Source organism: Ursus americanus, chromosome 2 (genome assembly GCF_024610735.1).
Source record: "Ursus americanus isolate L20-20 chromosome 2, mUrsAme1.1.p, whole genome shotgun sequence".
NCBI classification, from domain to species: Eukaryota; Metazoa; Chordata; class Mammalia; order Carnivora; family Ursidae; genus Ursus; species Ursus americanus.
The window spans coordinates 23,086,740-23,110,510 of record NC_142128.1 but is presented as its reverse complement, the minus strand read 5'-3'; the positions used below and the strand labels follow the sequence as shown (position 1 = coordinate 23,110,510).

Here is a 23,771-nt window from a genome sequence, read left to right as displayed (position 1 = left end):
GACCTGAGTCAAAGGCAGACACTTAACCAACTTAACCAACTGAGCCACCCAGGAATCCCACGTTCCAATTTTTGGCTATTACGAATAAGCTGCTCTGAACATCCATGCGCAAGTTTTTGTATGAACCCAAATTTTCATTTCTCTGGGATAAATGCCAAGGTGTAATTGCTTAGTCATATAGTAGTTGCATGTTTAGTTTTTAAAGAAATTGCCAAAATGTTTTTTAAACTTTTAAGGGATGATAAGAATTTGGACTTGATTGTGAGGACATTATGAGGTCATTTTAATATTAATCCCAGTATTAATATTTTGAATTTGAAGAGGTTATCAAACCAAAGAATATCCCTGCTGAGCAGGTAAATGTATGAATCTGAAACTCATAAATCAGACTTGTACAGAAGATGCAGAGGAGTTATGAGTGTATGATTGATTGTAGAAGCTATGGGTAGGGGGTGATATTTTCCAGCAAAAGTACAATGAGTGAGGGGAAAAAAGAGAAGAGAACCTGAGACAGAACCCTGAAGATGACCAATATTTTCAGGAGACTGAGAAAGCTAGGCTTGAGAAGGAAACCAAAGGAAAACTTGATATTGTGGAAGCCATGGGGAAAAGAAGAAAGATGTGGTCAACAGTGTTACCAAAGAGCAAGTAACATTAGAAATTGAAAAGTACATTGGTTTTAAAGAGTTTGTTAATAACCCTGGGGAGAGAAGTTTTAGTGAAGTAGTATGGTAGGAACCTTATTCATAGCGGGTTGAGAAATGACTAGTAGGTGAAGTAAAATAGCAATGGAGATAGAATTTTGCCTGTGGAAGGGAGAGAAAAGTTAATTAGAGAAGAATGTGGGGTCCAGGGTAGGTCATTTTTAGATAGAGTTGGTCTTATGTTGATGATAATGAGGAGTCCGTGGAGAAGGAGGGGTTGATAATGCATCAAAGAGAAGGGATTCTTGATTGAGCGAGGGTCCTGATGATACCACACAGAGCGGTGGACAGAGCATAGCCAACTTCAGGAAGCAAGATACGTTTTCCTTTGTGAGAAGAGGAAAGGAAGTAAAGATAAAGGAGGTAAAGTTAGTTTATAGATATGGTGGTACAAAGTTGAAGGAGTTTCCCGCTGACGGCTTATATTTCCTCAGTAAGAGAACAGAGGGGGTCATCTGTTAGGAGTGGAAGGGCATGATTAGGTAGGAAGTTTGAGGCAAGTGGAAAGGGTTGAGGTAGCTGCTGTGAAGGATGGTAGACAGCTGACTAGAAAAAGATTTCTAGGTCATAATGAGGGTCTACTTGGCCCTGTAAGGCCTTTTTTTTTTTTTTCCTTTTAAACACTCCCCGTCTAATGGTTCTATATTTTTTTCTAGCAGAGTTCAGCAGCCTGGGTGGAGATGCAGGAAAAGGAAACCATTGTGTTGATCTGGGGTTAGAGTTTGTCCCAGGTGACACAGGAGAAAGAGCCATTAAATGAACTAAGCAGAGTGGTCTCATACAGACGTTGAAGTCAGACAGGTCTTAGTTTAATCCTACCTTGACCACTTCGTGACTTAGGCAGATTACTTAGCCTTCTCTAAGCTTCAGACCTCTAATAATAATCACACATAATCACATCAGCAACCTAATCATAATAATACCTATCTCTTTCAATTATGAGGACTAAATGAGACAAGTCAACGCATAGTTTGGCACATAATAAATGTTAATAAGTAATAGCTTATGTTATCACCTCTGGCCCAGTATTGTCACTTATTAGCTGAATAACCTTAGGCAAGTTTCTTTCCTTTTTATCTGTAAGAAGGAAATTATAATACTTGTTGGGAGTATCAGGTAGGTATCTTTTGGAGGAAAGAAATACTAACCACTATGCCTGGCACATCCTTTTACTGCTTAGTAAAAGTGAGTTGAAGCAGAATCTGGAGAGGATTTTTAGAAAATTAAATTGGAAAGTTAGGTGGGAATTTTCGCCTTTGCCTTATAATTAGTAGATAGCCTTTAAAAGTTCATGAGCAGGGGCGCCTGGGTGCTCAGTCGTTAAGCGTCTGCCTTCGGCTCAGGGCGTGATCCCGGCATTATGGGATCAAGCCCCACATCAGGCTCCTCCGCTATGAGCCTGCTTCTTCCTCTCCCACTCCCCCTGCTTGTGTTCCCTCTCTCACTGGCTGTCTCTATCTCTGTCGAATAAAAGTTCATGAGCAGAGAGATAGTATAAAAGTGGTGTTTGGGGAATATTAATTTATCCATAGTATGATAGGATTTATGGTCTCAGCTAGATACCACCTCTTCAGAGCGAGGCCTTCCCTAACCACCCTGAGAATCTAAGATAGTGATTCTCCAACACCTTACCCCATATCATTTTCCTCATGACATTTGTGACCATCTGCTAATTAACTTGTTTATTACTTTACTTTTTTCCCTCTGTCTCCCTCTACTAAAATATATGCTTCATATAAAAAGGGGTGTTTCTGTCTTACTGCTGTATCCCAGTGCCCAGAACAGTGCCTAGGACATAGAAGGCATTCATTCAGTAAATATATCTTGAATGGGTGAGTAAAATATAAGGAGGGACTAGAAGGAAAGAGACTACTGAAGAAGTTTTAACAATAATTTTAGTATTAGAATAAGACCTGGACAGGGATAGCAGTGTAAAGAAGGAAGGAACAAATAAGAAAAATTCGAAAGAATGATATTTTTTACATAGTAGAAGGGACAAAAGGAGGCAAGCAACAAGATGATTCCAAGATTTCCAAACTGGGTGAGCGAAGTGGTGACAGTATCACTGAGTGTCTGCCTTCATCTCCTTTTATAACTTTTTATGCCCAAAACTCAGAACAGTGCCTAGCATAGAGTGATGAGCAGTAAATACTTGAATGAATGAGAAAAAAATAGGGGAAATCAGAAGGCTACATCTTAGATGCATTGTGTTTTTAAAGTAACAGGACACCCAAGCGGGTGGAAGATTAGGCTAAAATTCTGGAAAGAATAAAGGGCATTGGGATTTATAACATTGAAGAGGAAAGAACCAACTAAACAGAAGGGGCAGCCTTAGAGATAGAAGAACAAGAATGTGGTTTCAGGAAAGCAAAGACAGAGCTAGTCCCACGGAGATAGCTACCAATGTTTCATGCTATAGAAAAGCTGAAGAAAAGTGAAGACTGGAGCAGATCTTTGGATTTAGAGACTGAGAGGCCAGGAATGATCTTGGAAAGAACAACTTACATAAAGCAGTGAAGTCAAAGTCCTAATACAAAGGGTATGAGTAGATGAGATAAATCCGCCCCCCTCTGAGAGCCGAAGGAATAGAGGCAATGTGTAATCTGAGATAGTCATTTAAAGGAAATATAGTTTGCTTTGTTTTGTTTTTTATATAAATATAGACATAAGCATATTTTTGGGGAGAGAGAAGAAAGATCCATAGTCCAAGACAGTTGTCAACTTTAGTGTGCACAAGAACAGGAAGAGGATTTTGTTCACAGTGGAGGTTGCTGGCACCACATGTAGGGAATCTGATTCAGTAGGTGCGGGGACCAGATACAGCTTTCCCCTGGTATCTGAAGGTAGAACATTCTTAAGAAACCTTTTGTAAGCTGAAATGGTATAAAGTGAAGAAGCCATTACCATTGATTTAATTGGGGAAAAAAATTTTTTTTAAGATTTTATTTATCTGTTTGTCAGAGAGAGAGCACACAGGCAGGGGAGCAGCAGGCAGAGGGAGAAAGCAGACTTCCCCGCTGAGCAAGGAGCCCAGGCTCATGACCGGAGCTGAAGGCAGGCACTTAACTGGCTGAGCCACCCAGGCATCCCTAATTGGAAAAAATTTCGAGCATTCCTAGACCTAAAAAAATAACTTGGGCTTGGGGCCCCTGGGTGGCTCACTTAAGCGACTGCCTTTGGCACGGGTCATGATCCCAGGGTCCTGGGATCAGCCCCACCTTGGGCTCCCTGCTACATGGGGAGCCTGCTTCTCCCTCTCCCTCTGCCTGCCGCTCCCCCTGCTTGTGCTCTCTCTCTCTCTGTCAAATAAATAAACAAAATCTTTAAAAATAAATAAAACAAAAGGCTTTTCTGGTATCTTAAGACACATCTTGCTAATGGATGCGCAAAGTAAGTTGAGGTAAAGCACAGATGCTCACAGAAAGTTCAAAGCTGTGGTGGCTTAATGCTGAGTATAGTTTGGGGTGAGTGCTGCTTCTATAGCGGCTTGCTACAAAACAAATGCCAAACACTATTTATGCTTTTCACCTTTTGTTGTAAAAGCAAAAATCCTTTTTGGATTTCTTCTGATAAGTGAAAACAAGTACTAATGTAGACTTTTGTAAAAGTGAAGTGGTGGAATGCGAACTTTCAAAAAGTAAGGGTTACCTGTGTCAGCATTTTAAACAAGTTCCCCCTGCCAAACACACACACACACACCCCACCCCACCCCACCCCACCCCATTCCACCCTAACCACCAGAAGATTCTGATGTAGTTAAATTCTATAACCACATTCTAACAGGTTCAGGGAGTGAAAATCAAAGTCAGAACAAAGGGGAAGGAAGGGAATTACATTTCTGAAAAATGAAGAGTAAGGGAGTTTGGGAAGGAGAAGGAATTCATCTTCTTTATTTTATTTTATTTTTTTTCAAGATTTTATTTATTTACTTGACAGAGAAAGAGACAGCCAGCAAGAGAGGGAACACAAGCAGGGGGAGTGGGAGAGGAAGAAGCAGGCTCCCAGCGGAGGAGCCTGATGTGGGGCTCGATCCCAGGACTCTGGGATCACGCCCTGAGCCGAAGGCAGACGCTTAACGACTGAGCCACCCAGGCGCCCCGGAGTTCATCTTCTTTAAAATAAACTGTGAAGAGGGGCACCTGGCTGGCTCAGTAAGAAGAGCATGCAACTCTTTATCTCAGGGTGGTGAGTTCAAGCCCCACACTGGGCATAGAGTTTACTTAAAAAAAAAAAAAAAGATTTGGATATGTCAATTATATCTCAATAAAACTAAGAAAAAGAAGATTTTAAAATAAACAAGAAGAGATGGTACAGAGAAGTTTGGGGATGATGCACTGAGCTTCAGAGAGGTTTTCAGGTGGAGAAGAGGGCAAATGAGGTTGCTTCATTTGCATGACCTTGATTTTTTCCAGTGAGTGGGAAGAAAGGTTATCTACTTTGGGCAGGCATTAGAGAATTTGAGGAGTGTGGAAAGGTCTGAAACAGCTGCTGTGGAGGTTGCAGCAGAGTGGACGAAGGAGGAACATAAGCAGTACTGAGCGGTGTCTAGCTGCTGTTGGGTTAGGTGGCATGACTGGTAGATCCAGTCAGCAGTTACCTGACATTTTTCAAAGTGAGGGATAGTCCTGAAAATATGTTCCTTCTCTTCGTTATTCATCACTACTCCATCATCTGCAGATTTATACCTTTTTTTGATGTTTTTAGCCTGACCTACTTCATGGGATAATGAACGTCATAAATTTACTGTACAAGGTATAAATTATCTAAAATTTACCTGACGTACAACTTAAAAGATACTTCTGTGGTTTGCTAGAACAACAGCTAATTTATTAGCACATCTGTGTGCCAGGCATTGTTCTAAGCTTCCTGCAAGAATAAACTCACTTAATAATTACCCCAAATTCTATGAGGTGGGTACTATTTATTATCCCCATTTTACAGATGTGGAAAGTGGTCACAGAGATCAGTAACTTGCGTGAGGTTACAGAGCTAGTTAGTGACACAGCCCCAGGCAGTCTTGTTCTGTACCTTACTATGCTCCTAACCACTGGTCTGTTCCACTTTTCATGGCCCTTATTTTAAGGATAACTTTTCAAACAGCTTGGCCACTCATTGTGCATTATCTTGATGAGCTTATGTTTAATAACAATACCATAACTAAGTGAAAGAATCAGTTCTTCTCTGTAATCTTTTATATACAGTCAAGATTCTAACATTTTTATAGTTCATTCATAGTGTTAAGTTTGGGTATTTTAGAAAAATGAACATGTTTTCTGGTGTCACCTTACCAGAGTGGGAAAGGCATAAGAAGGGCAGTTTTTTGCTAGATCTTCATGATCTTTATAAATAAAATGTATTGAGTTCTCTAATGTTGGCTGTGGGTGTTGGTGGGTAGTAATAATATTTGGAACCTGATAAAAAATTAGTTTTTGGATCCTGAAAATAAAAATGTGTCTGCTCTGTGCATTTCTTAAAAAGATTTCCTATGCTAAAAGGGTGACAGTAAATTTAAAGACATTAATTAATGTTAAAAAATCTTTTTGTACTGGTGGGTATCATATTAGTGCAGGTTCAGGCTGTCCAAAGGATTATTCGTGGAATAAAATTTTAAGTCTTTCTGAATATCAGTAGTAACTCATTCTGATTTAATTCCTCTGGGGGGGGGCCTGTGAAGAAAAATTCGAGTTAAGAAAAGTTGAAACAGCTGTATCATCACCATGACAAGCAGGCAGCTGAGGGATGTGGGATTAGAATACACTGGAGAGCTGTGTGATGACTTTATTGCTCTATTTTTAAAGAACTCTGGCTAACATAAATCTTAAAATATATTCTCTTGTGGTAGTTACGTTCTATAAAGTCACCATGAATGCTAGTCTAGTAAATATTGGATCATTATCCCTAGAGGAAATACAGGGTTGGGTTCCTAGGAGTCTCTGGTCACATTTTGTCAACCAGTCACTGCATTACCTTGTTTTATGTGTGTTTCTTTAAGATTTTATTTATTTATTTGAGAGAGAGAGCAAGCATGAGCTGGAGAGGAGGGCAGAGGAAGGGGAGAAGCAGACTCCCTGCCAAGGGAGCCTATCACGGGGTTCCATCCCAGGACCCCAGGATCATGACCTGAGCCAAAGGCAGACACTTAACTGACTGAGCTGCCCAGGCACCCCTTTATGTGTGTTACTATTTAAAGATACCTTATTTACTGTATATTGTTGATTCAATTTTAAGGAAGTTTTTGCTTAGGAACACTAGACAGCACATCAGCACTATACCTGGTTCATTTTAAACAGCGAAATCATCAACAAAAATACAAAAATGTGGCATTATGAGAGCATAGAAAGGACACTTTTTTACTGTATGGTGGCTGAAACAAGGCAGAAAATTACCTAGTTTGACTTCAGCTGGAAATGAATGTTGGGTAGCTCAAAATTTTTGCCATTCTATACATGCATTATGTCCACAAATGACCACAAAAGTGCCACAACTATTATTTAGGGGTTACAACTAAATTTTAGTGAGTGGCATATTTGCAAGTATGGAATCTGCAAATAATGAGAACTGAGTGTCTGTGAATGCATTCTAAATATTAAAATGAGAAGTAAAAATATAGGACTTTCTTTCCCATCTCTACCATTTCCCCTCCACTCCATCTTTCCAGAAGTAACCAGTCAGTTTTTTGTGCATTTACATATTGTGCACTTACAGAAATAAATACGTATTGTTTAATAAATGGATCTCATGATATATACTGTTCTGTAGTTTGCTTTTTTTTCTCAGGATGTCTTGGACATCTTTCCACATCTAATATGCACAGAATTATCTCATTCTTTTTTAATGTTCTGTGGTGTGCATGAACCATTATTTAGCCATTCCTCTCTTCATAAGTATTTAGTTTTTTCACTATTATAAATAATGCGCAGTGAACATTTTGTAACTGTTTCTTTGTCCATATGTGCAGGGTTTTCTCTGGATTACATATATAAAAATGAAATTGCTAAGCAGAAAGGTATATACACTTTAAATTTTGTTAGAAAGGTGATTGTGTCAGTTGGATCCTCTGGGAGGCTGACACTGAGATGGAGTTAGAACTGCAAGCAGCGTTCGAAGGTTAGTACCTGTGAAAAACAAGGGGGTGGAAGCTAAAAGACAGGGAAATAGTCAATTCCTGATACAGATCTGAGTCTCAGCCAACTCACTGGGGCACTCTGGAGTAAGATTGCCTCTTAGAGGAGTCGAATCTTGTTGGGAAGAAATGGCGAGGCCCTAGAACTCCCTCATGCTCAGTTATTGATGAGGGGCTTCCTGGGAAGAAAGTGGCTTGATCTTGAAAAGTAAGGTGACTCTTAAAAGCACTGACAGCTAGAGGCTAACTGTACTCTTTGGAGCCAAACTGCAGGGTGTCTTCAAGGGAGATCTTTTTTTTTTTTTTTTAATAATTTTTTATTATATTATGTTAGTCACCATACAGTACATCCCCGGTTTTCGATGTAAGGCTCGATGATTCATTAGTTGTGTATAACACCCAGTGCACCATGCAATACGTGCCCTCCTTACTACCCATCACCGGTCTATCCCATTCCCCCACCCCCCTCCCCTCTGAGGCCCTCAGTTTGTTTCTCATAGTCCATAGTCTCTCATGTTTCATTCCCCCTTCTGATTACCCCCCCTTTCTTTATCCCTTTCTTCTCCTACCGATCTTCCTAGTTTTTATGTTCCATAGATGAGAGAAATCATATGATAGTTGTCTTTCTCTGCTTGACTTATTTCACTTAGCATTATCTCCTCCAGTGCTGTCCATGTTGTAGCAGATGCTTCAAGGGAGATCTTAGCAGTGTACCAAGGTGGCCACCAGTACAGTAGAGCCTACTGGATAGTAGCAGAGGCTAGAGCCAAACTCCCTGGGTTCACCATCTTTGTGTAAGGTGTTACTCTCAGTTTCTTCATTTAAAAACTGGAGAAATAGTAGTACCTACCTCATAGTGTTGTAAAGAGATGAAATGAGCTAGTATATCTTAAGCACTTAGAATAGTACTTGGGGAGCACCTGGGTGGCTCAGTCACTTAAGTGTCCAACTCTTGATTTCAGTTCAGGTCATGATCTCAGGGTCTTGAGATCGAGCCCCGAGTTGGGCTCTGTGCTGGGCATGGAGCCTGCTCAGAATTCTCTCCCTCTGCCCCTCCCCTCTTCTCTTAAAAAAAAAAGGGGGGGGGGACTCCTGGGTGGCGCAGTCGTTAAGCGTCTGCCTTCGGCTCAGGGTGTGATCCCGGAGTCCTGGGATCGAGCCCCACATCAGGCTCCTCCGCTGGGAGCCTGCTTCTTCCTCTCCCACTCCCCCTGCTTATGTTCCCTCTCTCGCTGGCTGTCTCTCTCTGTCAAATAAATAAATAAAATCTTTAAAAAAAAAAAAGTACTTGGGATATGTTTGTACTATATAAGCGTTAACTGATGTTGCTTCTGCTGCTGCTGCTGTTGTTGTTATTATTATTATTATTATTATTACTGTTCCAAATTGCTTTCTCAAGAGGCTATACCAGTTTTTTCCCCCACCATCCCAACAATGTATAAAATAGTATTTATTTTGGGGTGCCTAGGTGGCTCAGTTGTTAAGCGTCTGCCTTCAGCTCAGGGTGTGATCCTGGAGTTCTGGAATCGAGCCCCGCACTGGGCTCCCTGCTCTGCTGGGAGCCTGCTTCTTCCTCTCCCACTCCCCCTGCTTGTGTTCCCTCTCTCGCTGGCTGTCTCTCTCTCTCTGTCAAATAAATAAATAATAAATCTTAAAAAAAAATAGTATTTATTTCTCCGTACCTTTTCCACTACTGGGTAGCATAAATCTTTCTAATTTTTGCCAATTTGATGACCAAAAAAATGGTATTTTGTCATAATTTGCATTTCCTTATTATTAGATTGAACATCTTTTCATGTTATTGGTCACTTATATTTCATCTTGTTTGTATACATGAAGTTTTTAATTTTTTCTTATTGATTTCTAGCACCTATTCATATATTCCAGATAAACTGTTATATAGTTGTAAATATTTTCTGCCAGTCTCACATTGTTTTTCAAATTTATTTTCCAATATTATTTATTGTTTCTTTTGTCATAAAGGAAAAAGTTTGAAATTTTGTCTATCAATTTATTTTTTTCTTTATAGGTTTAGGGCTTGGGGTCTTACTTTAAAAGGACTTTCCTACTCCAGAGGTCCCTGGGTAGCACAGTCAGTTCACCCTCTGCCTTTGGTTTAGGCCATAGTCCCCCAGGGGTCCTGGGATCTAGCCCTGTATGGGGCTTCCTGCTCACCTGGCAGTCTGTTTCTCCCTCTCCCTCTGGCCCTGCCCCCCACTCACACTCTCTCTCTCTTTCTCTCAAATTAATAAAATATTTTTAAAAAATAAAAGGACTTTCCTACTCCAAACTTACAGTTTTTGTTTTTGTTTTTACATTTAGCTTTGTAAAGCATCTTGAATTTATTTTTATCCATAATTTAAAATAATTAGCTTTATTTTTTCCCCCAATATAGCCGGTTGCTCCAGTACTATTCATTGACTAGCACATTTTTTTCCCCTGATGCTTTGAAATGGCACTTTTACCATGTTCTAAATACTTACACATATTAGATGAGAAGATATGGCCATTTTTGAAGGTTTTAGTATGTGTTGCCAAATTACCCTGAGGAATACATTTAGAAATTTGTCTTACTGGGGTGCCTGGGTGGCTCAGTCATTAAGCGTCTGCCTTTGGCTCAGGGCGTGAACCTGGCCTTCTGGGATCGAGCCCCACATCAGGCTCCTCCGCTGGGAGCCTGCTTCTTCCTCTCCTACTCCCCCTGCTTGTGTTCCCTCTCTCGCTGGCTGTCTCTCTCTCTGTCAAATAAATAAATAAAATCTTTAAAAAAAAATTTTGTCTTACTGGAGAATATTTTACTGCACCCTGTCAACCTATTTTTTTCTTTAGTTTTTGTATTTTCAGTTTTCACCAAGTTAATAGTAAATAGAAATGTTGTTTTGGTCTGCGTTTCTTTGATTACTAAAGTGAACATTAAAATATATATACTTTTAATGTTCTGTATGCCATCTTCTATGAATTGTTTATTCATATTCTTTGTCCATTTTTCAGCTTCGGTGTTTGGCTTCATGTTGATTTGGAAGCCTCATTATATATAAAGACTATTACCCCTTCATGTGTATTGCACAGAGACTATTGTTTACCTTTAAATTACTATCATGGTTTTTTTATTAATAGACTCTGACTTTACATATATAGACAGAAAGGTCTTCTCTGTTTTTAAGACCACATAGTCAACGCAAATATTTTCCTTTTTTTTTTTTTAACTTCAGTGATTTTAATTTTTATATTCATCTCCCATCTTATTTTGGTGCATTAATTCATTTCTTCTTTTCTAAATAGCAAGTTGATTATCCAAAACAGTTTACTAAATTATCCATTCTTTCCATTGATTTCTAGTGCCATCTTGTATATAGTTGGTCTGTTGAGGTGTGTTTGATTCTGTTCTATTAATTGATATATCTGCTTTGTGGCTAGAGAATTCACCTTGGATAGCACTCTGTGTAAGTATTTTTTTCTAACCCTGACCGTAATTTTGGAAGTTAAAAGGAAAATCCCTCTTAAGCTAGTGTAAGTGAAATTAATTGCATTAAGTTGTACTTGGGTGCCTTCTGTCAACCTTCTGCCTTGTGGTCTGTAAACAACATACTTCCATTAGTTCTCAAGGACATGAGATAATGGCTGCTCTTAAGCTGCTACAAAGTTAGAGACAGAACTGTCCAAGAAGTAACAGCACCAGATACTTTGTTATTTAAAATACTAAACCCCAAAAGAAAATAGTTCCGGTGTTTAGGAAACATCTTTCTTGCCAAATGTAATTGGATGTTCCTCTTTGGATCTGATCATATCTTTGATTAGAAGCAAGTATTAGGGGGCGCCTGGGTGGCACAGCGGTTAAGCGTCTGCCTTCGGCTCAGGGCGTGATCCCGGCGTTCTGGGATCAAGCCCCACGTCAGGCTCCTCTGCTGGGAGCCTGCTTCTTCCTCTCCCACTCCCCCTGCTTGTGTTCCCTCTTTCGCTGTCTGTCTCTATCTCTGTCGAATAAATAAATAAAATCTTAAAAAAAAAAAAAAAAGAAGCAAGTATTAGAAGTAAACCTATCTCGAGAGCAGGAGTTCTCAAAAATCTAAGTTAAATATCTGTAGCTCAAATCATAGGCAAATGGCTAGTTTCTTTAATATTTAGAGAGCTCTTCTTCTTTAGTAGGAAAATATCAACAACTCACTTTTAAAAAGCAAAGGATGTGAACACATGATTTCAATAAAGTTCTACAACTGGCCCTTTAAGTTGTTCCACCTCTGATAAGAGAATACAAATTAAAAATATAGTGAGATACCATTTTTCACATATCATATTGGCAGAGATCAGAAACATTGGTAAATATTGTATTAGTGAGGATGTGATTAAATAAATAGGACTTGCTAGTTGAGGGTAAATTAATATAACTTCCATAGAGGACAATTTGGCAATATCTTACTTATCATTTTATATGCACATACTGTTTAACCCAGAAATTTTATTTCTAGGAATTTATTCTAGAGATACAGTTTCATGTGTGAAATGAATTTTGTAGCAAATGTATAAGGCTGTTTATTGCATTCGTGTTTGAAATAGGAAAAGACTAGAAATAATATAATAAGGGGAAATACTAGAGAGTTCCCTGGGTATAAAATTTATAAATAAAATATGGCATATCTGTATGCTAGCATACTATGAAGCCATTTTAAAAGAGTGAGGCAGCTCTATGTATTCTAGTGTATAAACTTCTCCATAATATATTATGAAGTAAAACAGCAAGATACAGACGGCATCAGGTGTTGGTAAGGATATAGAGCTACTGGAACACGTATACTCTGGTAGAATTGGCACAACCTCTTTGGAAAACAATTTGGTATCACTAGTAAATTTAAAGGTGCATTTGCTTTATGACCTAGTAGTTTTTTCTTGTCAATAAATTCTAGAGGAAACATAGTACCATTTATAATCTCGAAAACAAAACAACAGTCCACTAGAAACACCTGAAATATCTGGAGTAGAATAAACAAATTGTAGAGTACTGTACAGCAGGGCAAATGAATGAATTACAGCTACACACAAAATCTGAATTTTAGTCATGTGGGGTAAGAAAAGCAAGTCATGTAAGTATACATATAAGAAGATTCTGTTCATATGAAGTTTGGAAACACAAAACTAAATATGTTGTTTAGGAAAAAAATTACAAAACTATAAGCAAGGAAATTAATAAGCACAAAATCAAGGAAAGTGATTACCTCAAGGGAGTGGAAGGGAATTAGGGAGTGGTGTGTGGGTATATGAGTGTTCATTATATCATGGAGTTTTTTTAACTTTATGTATATTTTATAACTATTCTTTATATTTACTAATTAATATTTTTGGAAAGGAAGATACAAAACATATGTTACTATGACTACATGGGCATTTTTTTTTTAAAGATTTTATTTATTTGACAGAGATAGAGACAGCCAGCAAGAGAGGGAACACAAGCAGGGGGAGTGGGAGAGGAAGAAGCAGGCTCATAGCAGAGGAGCCTGTTGTGGGGCTCGATCCCATAACACCAGGATCACGCCCTGAACCGAAGGCAGATGCTTAACTGCTGTGCCACCGAGGTGCCCCTACATGGGCATTTTTTAAATAAAGAATGCGTACACACGTATAATCGTACATTGTCTCTGTAGAGATACACAAGAAACTAGTAACCGTGTTTGTTGCTTCAAGGAAAAGCAGCTGGGTTGTTGGAGGCCAGTCATTGAAAAGAAATTTACTTACTGCTCTACACTACGCCTTTTGTACCTTTTGAATTTTTGTAGCAAGTGTATCTAATACATACTCATATTTTAGCTTAAAAATGTACATAGGAAAAAAGAAAGGAAAGTCATTTATCATTTTTGAGATGGCTGGAGAAAATCAGACATTAACTGTCACTTGTCTCTATTGCTACTTCCTTCTCCTCTTTTCAAATTAGACAAACAGAATTATGAGGGTCTCTCTTTATTTACATTTCACTGTTAAGTATAGCAGGAACCAGTATGTTGCCTAGGCCACATCTCAACTAACAGTTGGCTGGCCACGTTAAAAATACATTTCTCATTCTATTTTAGGGATACCTTTAGTTTATGAAGTAAATGAGAACGTTATCAGGGTATGTTGCTAAAATGTAACATTGCTGGCTTATTTAAGAGAATATCCATTTCTATTTTTTTCTATTTCCCCTCTTCTCAGATAGAAAATTAGTGTCAGTGGCCTAGGAAAGTAAAATGAAAAATAACTACACCCTAATTTATCTTTTATTTTGGAGGGAGAAAATAATGTGATAAAATGTGGGTTATTAAATAATCACAAAAAATATATAGAACATTCACTATTCATTCAGTTAATATTTACTAAAGGCATTTTCTGATGGTGATTGATGTTGAGTACCATTGCATGTGCCCGTTGGCCATTTATGTATCTTCTTTGGAAAAATTTCTACTCAGGTACATTTAATTGGATTATTTGTGGGTTTTTTGATATGGAGTTGTATGAGTTTCTTATATTTTTTTGGATATTAATCTCTGATCAGATGCACAGTTTGCAAATATTCCTCCCATTCTGCAGGTTGCCTTTTCATTTTGTTGATTGTTTCCTCTGCTGTGCAGAAGCTGTTTGGTTTAAATAATCCCACCTGTCTTTTTTTGGTTTTGTTGCCTTTGGTTTTGTTGTCATTTCAAAAAAAAATCATTGCCAAGACCAGTGTCAAGGAGCTTTCTTCTAGGGATTTTATAGTTTCAGGTCTTACATTTAGTCCATAATCCATCTTGAGTTAATTTGTGCGTTGTGTAAGCTAGGGGTCCAGTTTCATTTCTCTGCATCTGGATATCCAATTCTTCCAACACTCTTTATTAAAGAGACCATCCCCATTGTGTGTTCTTGGTGCTCTTGTCCAAAGATTGGTTGACTGTACATACATGGATTTATTTCTGGGCTCTCTATTCTGTTCCATTATTGGTCCCTGTGTCTGTTTTTATGTGAGTACTACACTGTTTTTGATAACTATAGCTTTGCAATGTAATTTGAAATCAGGAAGTATGATGCCCTCCAGCTTTGTTCTTTTTCAAGATTGCTTGGCCATTTGGAGTCTTTCATGGTTTCATATGAATTTTAGGATTGTTTTTTGTATTTCTGTGAAAAATACCATTGGAATTTTGGTAGGGATTACATTAAATCTGTAGATCACTTTACGTAGTAAGGGCATTTTAACAATATTTTCTCCCTAATCATCTGGGAAATACAAATCAAAACCACAGTGAGATATCAGCTCACATCAGTTAGGATGGCTATTACCAAAAGACAAGAGATAACAAATGTGAGGACATAATTGGTGGGAATGTAAATTGGTATAGCCACAATGGAAAACAGTATGGAGGTTCTTCAGAGAAGTGAAAGAGCTACCATATGATTGAACACTTCCATTTCTGGTTATGTATCTGAAGTAAAAGAAATCAGTATCTTGAAGAAATACCTGCACTCCCATGTTCATTGTAACATTATTCACATAGCCAAGATATGGAAACAATCTAAGAGTCCATCAACAGATAAATGGATAAAGAAATATGGTATATAGGTATAATGGAATATTATTCACTCATTATTGAAGAAGGAAATTCTGGCATTTGTGACAAAATGGATGAAACTGGAGGGCATTATACTAGATGAAGTAAGTCAGACAGAGAAAGACTATATGGTGTCATTTGTATATGGAATCTTTTTTTTTTTTTTTTAAGTTGCACTTCTAGAAACAGTAGAATGGTAGTTGCCAGGGGCTGGGAGTGGGGAGGGAAATAGGGAGATGTAGATCAAAAGTTACAAACTTTCAGTTATCAGATGAATAAGTTCTTAGGATCTGATGTACAGCATGGTGACTGTAGTTTCTAATACTCTATTGTGTGCTTGAAATTTGCTGAGAGAGTAGAACTTAAGCATTCTCACCAGGAAAAAATTTGTGAGTCATTGGCTTATGGGTGATAATTGAATCTGTGAACCTAATTGAGATTGTCTAGAAAGAATGTGGAGACATAAAAGGTGACTTGGGAATGAACTTGAAGATCATTGATGTTCTTTATAATTTTTGTTATTGACAAGGTTTGGTTTTATAAGAATGTACTTTGTAATAACCTTGATTGTTTCAACTAAGGCTTACTGTTATGATATAATAACCCTCTCCCTCTTGCCAGATATATCTGTCATCTCTTTGTTATTCTTTTTATATTATCAATTATTTACTCAGTGACTAGATTTTGCAATGAGTCAATCTTCTAAAAGTAATGCAATTGATATTTTCTAAGCATCTGGATTAGGCAATGAGTTGGGTTTTGTTTTTTGTTTTTTTTTTTTAAGATTTTATTTATTTGTCAGAGAGACAGAGCACAAGCAGGGAGAGCGACAGGCAGAGCAGGTCGAGGGAGAAGCAGGCTCCCCACTGAGCAGGGAGCCTGATGCTGGACTCCATCCCAGGACCCTGGGATCATGACCTGAGCCAAAGGCAGACACTTAACCGACTGAACCACCCAGATATCCCAAAGAGTTTTGTTTAAATCAGGAATGAAGAACTACTCTTACAATGTATTTGTTCTTTAAGCGGTTGAGGAAATATCATTTTTAGCTATCTTTCCAGGCGTAATAAGGAAAATTGAGCACTCCTAAGCAGTCTTTTTCCATGAGCCATTGGTAATCTCCTTAGAGACAGCTTTAGAAACAATGAAAGTTTATTATTCTGGTGCCCTACCTGATATAGTCTCTGATTACCTAAGTCTCAGTTTGGGATTCAAACGATATGCTCCCTATGCTGCTAAGTAGTCATAGAAGGCAGGATAAGAAATTGATAAATTGGACTCTGTCAAATTTAAAACATTTGTCCTTCAAAAACCATCGTTAAGAAAACTTAAAGGCAAGGAGTGCCTGGCTTGCCCCATTGGTAGAGCTTGTGATTCTTGATCTTGGGGTTGTGAGTTTGAGCCCCATGTTGGACGGAGAGTTTACTTAAAAAAAAAAAAAAAAAATTAAAGGCAAGACTAGGGGAAAATCTGTAAAGGAAAGGAAAAGGGTGAATTCCTCCTTTCTTAGCCTTTTGTTTTATTCAGGGCCTCAATGGATTGTATGATGCGTACCCACACCGCCACCCATGTCTATGCAAAGACCAGTATGCAAAAGTCTGTAATTTGTAGCAGCTTTATTCACAATAGCAAACAATGAATGATTCTATTTATATGAAATTTTACAAGAGGCAAAGCTATAGTGTTAGAGAGCAGGTCTGTCTTGGGAGCTTGGGGGGAAGGGATTGACTGCAAAGGATTATGAGGGAATTTTTTGTGGTGATATTCTGTGTCATGACTGAGATGACTGTACAGTTGTCAAAACTCATTGAATTATACACATAAAATGGCAAATTTCATTGTATCTAAAGTATACCTCAAAAAGCTAATTTAAACAATTGTGAAGCATTATCAGGAACCCTTTAGGAAATAACTTATTTGTAAAATGGGGCATAGACCTAAAGAAGTGAAGTTTCTTGCTCAAAATTCCATGAATAGTGTGCCTGTGGATAGAGTGCATATCTCCAGCATCCTAGTCTCACTAGGCTGCACAATTCTCTTGGCATTAGGTCACATCCTGCTATCTATTGTTAAAAAGGTAAAACTCGGGTTTTTCTTTCCTTTTTTTTCTCCTCCTTTACTACTCACTGACACTTCTGGTCACCAAATGTGTAAAGGTTTCTCCCCCAACAACAGGCAATTCTCTGTGACACCAGCTGGGTGTCCTACAATTTTACTCAGCTCTGACACTACCCAAAGATAGTGTTAGATCCCACAGGTTAAGGGCTCACTCCCACAAGACTGCCCCTCCCACCTCCCACACATACACTTCATATGCCAGTTATAAGCCCAGGCTATGACCTGTGCTTCTCACCAACTAGCTAAAAATTGGAGGTTCCAGTGACCCCTCCTTGGGTTCAATTAATTTACTAGAGTGGCTTACAGAACTCAAGGAAACACTTACTTTGGTTTACCAGTTTATTATAAAAGGATAAAGGATATAGAGCAACATCCAGATGGAAGAGATGCATAGGGCAAGGAATGTGGGAAGAGCCTTGGAGCTTCCATAATCTCTCTGCACATGCTCCTCTTCCACTACCAACCTGGAAGCTCTCCAAACCCTGTACTTTTGAGATTTTATGGAGGCTTCATCACATAGGCATAATTGATCCTTAACTCCATTTTCATTCCTTTTCTCAAGAAAGGGGGGGCAGGGCTGAAAATTCCAAGGTTCTAATTATGACTTGGCCTTTTCCTTGACCAGTCCTCATCCAGGGAGTCTAAATAGTTGCCTCATTAGAACAAAAGGCACTAATGTCACCCAGAAAATTAAAAGGTTTCAGGAGCCCTGTGTCAGGAACAAAGGTCAAAGACCCATGTAAGAACATGAGATGGTCCTAGTGTTCTTACCACTTTGGAAATTACAAGGATTTTAGGGGCTCGGAGGTAGAGACCAATATATATGTATTTTCTATTATCTCACAATTATGCTTTATAATTTTCTTTGAGTGTTCATCTTAGCTCTCTGTATATATTATAACCTCTGGAAATACAATGATCATGTCTATATTTCTCTTCATACTTCCCACATTGTATTGCACAGAGCATGTGCTCCATATTTGCTGAATGAAGGAAAGCTTGTCGTAGTGCACCATGCCTCCCAGACTTGGACAGAAGAATCAGGAATCTCATGGCATAGTGCCAGGCTTTCCAAATTCAGCAGAGACCTTCTCTAACGTATAGTTTCCTTAGACCACCATTAGACCACTTTGCTTAGGGGTTCGCAGCTACCAAAAATGTACTCTAATTAATGGGAAATTGATGTTTTATGTATTTCTGTGAAAGCTTAGATTGTATTTTCTGACGTTGGAAATTGAGGGAGGTCTCAGTTTACATTTTCAATCTGAAGCCAAATATAACTACAGTGAGAATATAAATTCCTCTTAAAGATTAAATAGAAGAGCAGCTGTCAGAATCGGAACTTTTGTCTTTGTCCAGAGCTCTCCATTCTTAAATCCATCCTCTTTTATAATTAAGGGACCATGCTAACAGCACAGAATAACACTCATCTCAGCGTTAAACTCGCTTTCCTTGGATTTTTCTAGATTCTAAACTTTTACAACTCTGATTCACTTATAAATAATTCAGTAGATCTAGACGAATTGAACACTTATTTATGATATTTTTCATCTAAACCCAAGAGAGAACAATAAATTTAAAAAGAGGATGGAATCCCACAGATCGTTTCCTTTCTTAAAGTAAAAATACATACTTTTGGTGAAAGAGCAATATATCATTAATAATATTTAACACTTAACCAACATATTACTCTGTATCAGGCATTTGTTCTAAGTGCTTTACACATATTCCCCCTCATAATCCGTACACCACTATGAGATCATTTTGTTGTTGTCCTCATTTACAGTTGAGGAAACTGAGGTACACAGAGGTTAAGTAACTTGCCTAAAATCTCACTACCAGTAATTGATGGGCCGGGAATCTAAATCCAGAGCCTGAATTTCTACAACTGTGATGTGGTATCTCCCAGTTAGGTCAATGGATATGTGACTAATAGTTTAGAATGTAATTTTTTATCAGACTTATTTTACTTATGTAAATTAAGGGAGTACAATTTATTGAAGAAATGATTTTGAATTATTAAATTTTGAGATATCAACTAGTTGGCAAAAGTTTTTTGACAGAACTGGAAGTCATACAATGGAACCTTTTGCTGTACCTTCAGGAAAGTTATTTCTTTATTGTGACTTACCCTACAAAGCCCTTTCTAAGAAGGTGATGGGGTGCACATTTTCTGTACAATGCAAATAAGATAAATATGAATGTTTATTGTAATGTTTGAGAGTAGACTTTAACTAACCAAAAAGTTCCTTAGAGATAGGAAACAATCTTTTTTTCTTGAGACTAAGAAATTGGGTTATTTCTTTAAGGAGAATGAGCTGGGAGTGGCATATTCCTTGAACATTTATGAGAAATGTGGGTGTGGGAGGAAGCTGTATTTTAGAGTGAGTAAAAACTCAAGGGAGTCACTCCTATGAACTGACAAAAATATCGTCTCCCACTTTGTATTGACCTACTGCAAAGGTTCCTCTTAGACTCACTGTCACTGTGCTAACAAAGTTGTAATTAAGTCTGCTCTGATATAAATCTAGATGTTTCTGATGGTATTTGTAGGAATACTATTCTTTATTTAGTGAATGGTGTTCAAGAAGTCAGCATCATGCGGTAAAAAGAGTTTAGGGGTGGTTAATTGAAAACCTGAGTTTAGTCTTCGCACTGCTAGTTACTTTGTATCCTTGGACTTAGCACTTAACCTCCTGGGCCTCAGTATTCTTCAAACCTAATCTGGGGAGATTAGGACTGATGATCTCGGAGACCCCTTCTAGTTCTAAATTCCCTAATTTTATGGCTCTTTTTGGCCAGGAGTCTTGCATGACTGAGAGCCACTCTTGTCTGCTGCGTTGCTTGTTTACTGCTTGATCATTGTCCACAGATGAGCCTTGTCAGTGATTGAGGGCTGTAGTTATTAATGTTCAGCCCTTTGATTAAAATACTTTTGTAAAATTTTCTGCCCACAGAAACAACTTGGCCTACCAAATTTGTTTGATTTTATTCCCTTTACCAGTGTCCTCTCCCTTAAACCAGCTCACTTCTACATGTAAAACATGGAAACTATTCATTTAGTGAAATGAATGTTAAACTTGTTTTGGGTTTGTTCTGCCACATCAGTCAGGGACGAAACAATAAATATTCCAGTATGATCTGTCAATTCTTCCACGGCAGTATCTCATGATACTTTAGTTGAAATGGAATAGAAAATGTAGACACAGTAATTTGAAACTCCATTTTATTTCTCTACCTGATTTACTTTATTCTGATTTCTTTGGCATTCTCTAATTTATTTTAGATCCAGAGCATGTGCTTAAATTCATACATGATTGAAAGATTTCACAATTTTTAAGTGCAGTTAGTACATTTTATTTAAATCTAATATGTAATACTCTATAAACATTTTAAACATTTTAGAATTTTAAAATATAAAGTGAAATGACAGGGGCACCTGGGTGACTCAGTCAGTTAAGCATCCTACTGCGGATTTCAGCTCAGGTTATGATCTCAGGATTGTGAGATCAAGCCCCACATCGGGCTCGGTGCTGGGCATGGAGTCTGCTTAAGATTCCCTTTTCCCTCTTCCCCTCCCTCTCTTAAATAAAGTGAATGCACATTTTTTTAAAGGACAGAATTGTATGAATTTATCTACACTCAGATAAGACAGTGAAAAGTACAAGGGTTCTCAACCCCACTCCACCCTCCAGTCCTGTTCAACCAAAGTAGGCCGCTCTTAGCCATGTGATAAATACGCTTCCACATATTTTTTATACATTGTATGGGCAGTTTAAACATCGTGGTGAGCTTTTCTTTAATGTCTTCATGCATTATATATCAAGGGCTTCAATGATTGGGGTTGTAATAGGACAGATTTTGGTACCATATTGTACTTGTCAATAAGGCAGATTTTAAAATAGAAATTCACTGCTAGTTTAATGTGTTTATAGGATTAGACCAAAGACCACGTTTATGGAGCAGGAGCTGACAGAATAAGCTACAATGAGAGGACAGTGTTGGTATGATTTAGTCAATTTTAAAATGAGATAGGACCTCTGAACTACAGTCCTACTTGCAAACAGCTGGTAACAGTTGTATTTTAAGAAGAGAGAGATCAGCCAGTGGAGTTTAAGGGAAAAGAAAATCAAACTAAAAAGATTAATGATTGTTCTCTACTTAATTGCTATCTAACAAAACATTTTGTAATTTCATTCTATTAGCAAAGCATTCTCAATCTCAATGTTCCCAGCTTGCCATTCCTATAAAATCTGTCCCCAGAGCTTTTATTTCAGCAAGTCTGAACTTGCCTTATGCTTCATCTTCATCCTGAATGATATACTAAAGCAGATGGGCAGGAGAGTGATGTCCTAAGTACTTTTTATGACTAGCAGCCGCGGCAACCATCAGATGTCAACCTTTTTATTTTGGAATACGAGTTTCATGAGTGTACTATTGTGTTAAATTATTGTGTCTACTACTGCCCTGTGTGTGTATTTTTTAACTAAAACAAAAATATCTCATTTACTTCCCTGAAGACGTGTAATAGTTATTTAGTGCTTACAGTTGGCAGTTGCTTTCAAGTATCGTCTCATCATCTTATTTAATTCTCACAGAAACCTAAATGTAAAGTTATATTATTTTTCTACTGAAGCAAGTTTAGGAAAATTAAGGGACTTGCCCAAGTGTGTCAAAGCTGAGATTCAAATTGTGACTCGTTGGGCTTAACTCCTGTGATAGTAGACCAGGGACTTCTGAAAACCTTCTCCTCTATAAATGCAATGAGAATACTGGCAGGAATTGTCAGATCAAGTTTTTCAGAACTCTGGAAATTAAGGCTCACAGCAATCCAAGGAGCATTTATTTAAGAAGATCACCTGAATCTTGGCAAGAACAGCAAGCTTTGTGGCAGTTTAAACGGTGCGAATCACACACCCCCTCTCCTCAGCTACACATAGCCTTGAAAGCCAGTAGCCTTGCAACTTTGGTAGCAGTGTAAACCAGCAGCTCAGCAACCACTTGAGATGACAAAAGGGTCTGGTGCTCCTTAAAGCCCCATCCTCAGAGAATTGCTACCATTTGATATGTCAGCTCACTGAGAATCTCCTCAGGCCTTTTATTTGACCATATTCAGAGCTTGCTCTATCTCACCCCCAGGACATTTGTTAAAAAACAGTCAGCAGTAGTTGTTTAACATTGAAGGTACCTGGGGCACCTGGGTGGCTCAGTCAGTTGGGCATCTGCCTTTGGCCTGGGTTGTGATCCCAGAGCCCTGGGATTGAGCCCCGTGTTGGGCTCCCTGCTCAGTGGGGAGTTTGCTTGTCCCTATCCCTCTGCCCCTCCCCCACCCTGTTCCTGTGCGCTCATGCTCTCTCTCTCTCTAATAAATACATAAAAATTTTTAAAAATTGCAGGTACCTGAGGTGGTATTATTTGACACTAACAAGAGGCTAACTAAAAAAACATAAAGGAAAAACTGGGGAACAGGATGTCCAAAAGAGTCTTTGAGAAACTCCAACATGTTCCTAGGAATCAAGAAGGCTCTACACATAGGGCTTTTCACATATCCAGGAAAGACCTATGAAGGTTTTAATCTCTTGCCTCTAGCTAACCTTGATGCTCTGTACAAGCAGGAAGAGAGTACTAAGGCAGAGTTGTTAATTATCTGTTGAAAGTGTACCACAACAGACACAGACAGCAAAGGCTGAGAGGCACATTGATTCAAGGCATTTAAAGAAATCTTACTCCAGGGGCGCCTGGGTGGCTCAATCAGTTAAGCATCTGCCTTCAGCTCAGGTCATGATCTCAGGGTCCTGGAATTGAGCCCAGGTTGGGCTCCCTGCTCAGTGGGGAGTCTGTTTCTCCTCTCCCTCTGCCCCTCCTCCATTCTCATGCTCTTTCTCTCTCTCAAATACATAATTTAAAAAATCTTGAGGAAAAAAAAAAATCTCATTCCAACCATTAGGTGACTACTAAGCTAATGGAACAGAGACTTCAGAGGCCACATAGAACAATGATCCAAACTTTACAGAACTATTCCAGGAAAGTCAGTAAACAAACAGTAACAACAACAAATTCTGGGGATGGGAGGATTTGATTTCCATAGTTGTCACTTTGTAATATTTTACATTTTTAATCTTCAACTAAAAATTATAGGACATAGAAAGAAACAGGGAGGTGTGGCCTATACACAAGAAAAATAAAAGCAGTCAATAGACACTGCCCCTGAGGAAGCCCAGACATTTGGGCTTACTAGACAAAGAGTTTAAATCAGCTCTTATAAGTATGTTCCAA

General features: G+C 38.4%; 1 protein-coding gene across 2 annotated transcripts in view; it reads left to right on the top strand.

Moving 5' to 3' along the window:
* The window catches only part of MOSMO (modulator of smoothened), a 65,121-nt gene that overhangs the window by 24,670 nt on the left and 16,680 nt on the right, over positions 1-23,771 (top strand). The gene's annotated exons all lie outside the window — the stretch shown is intronic.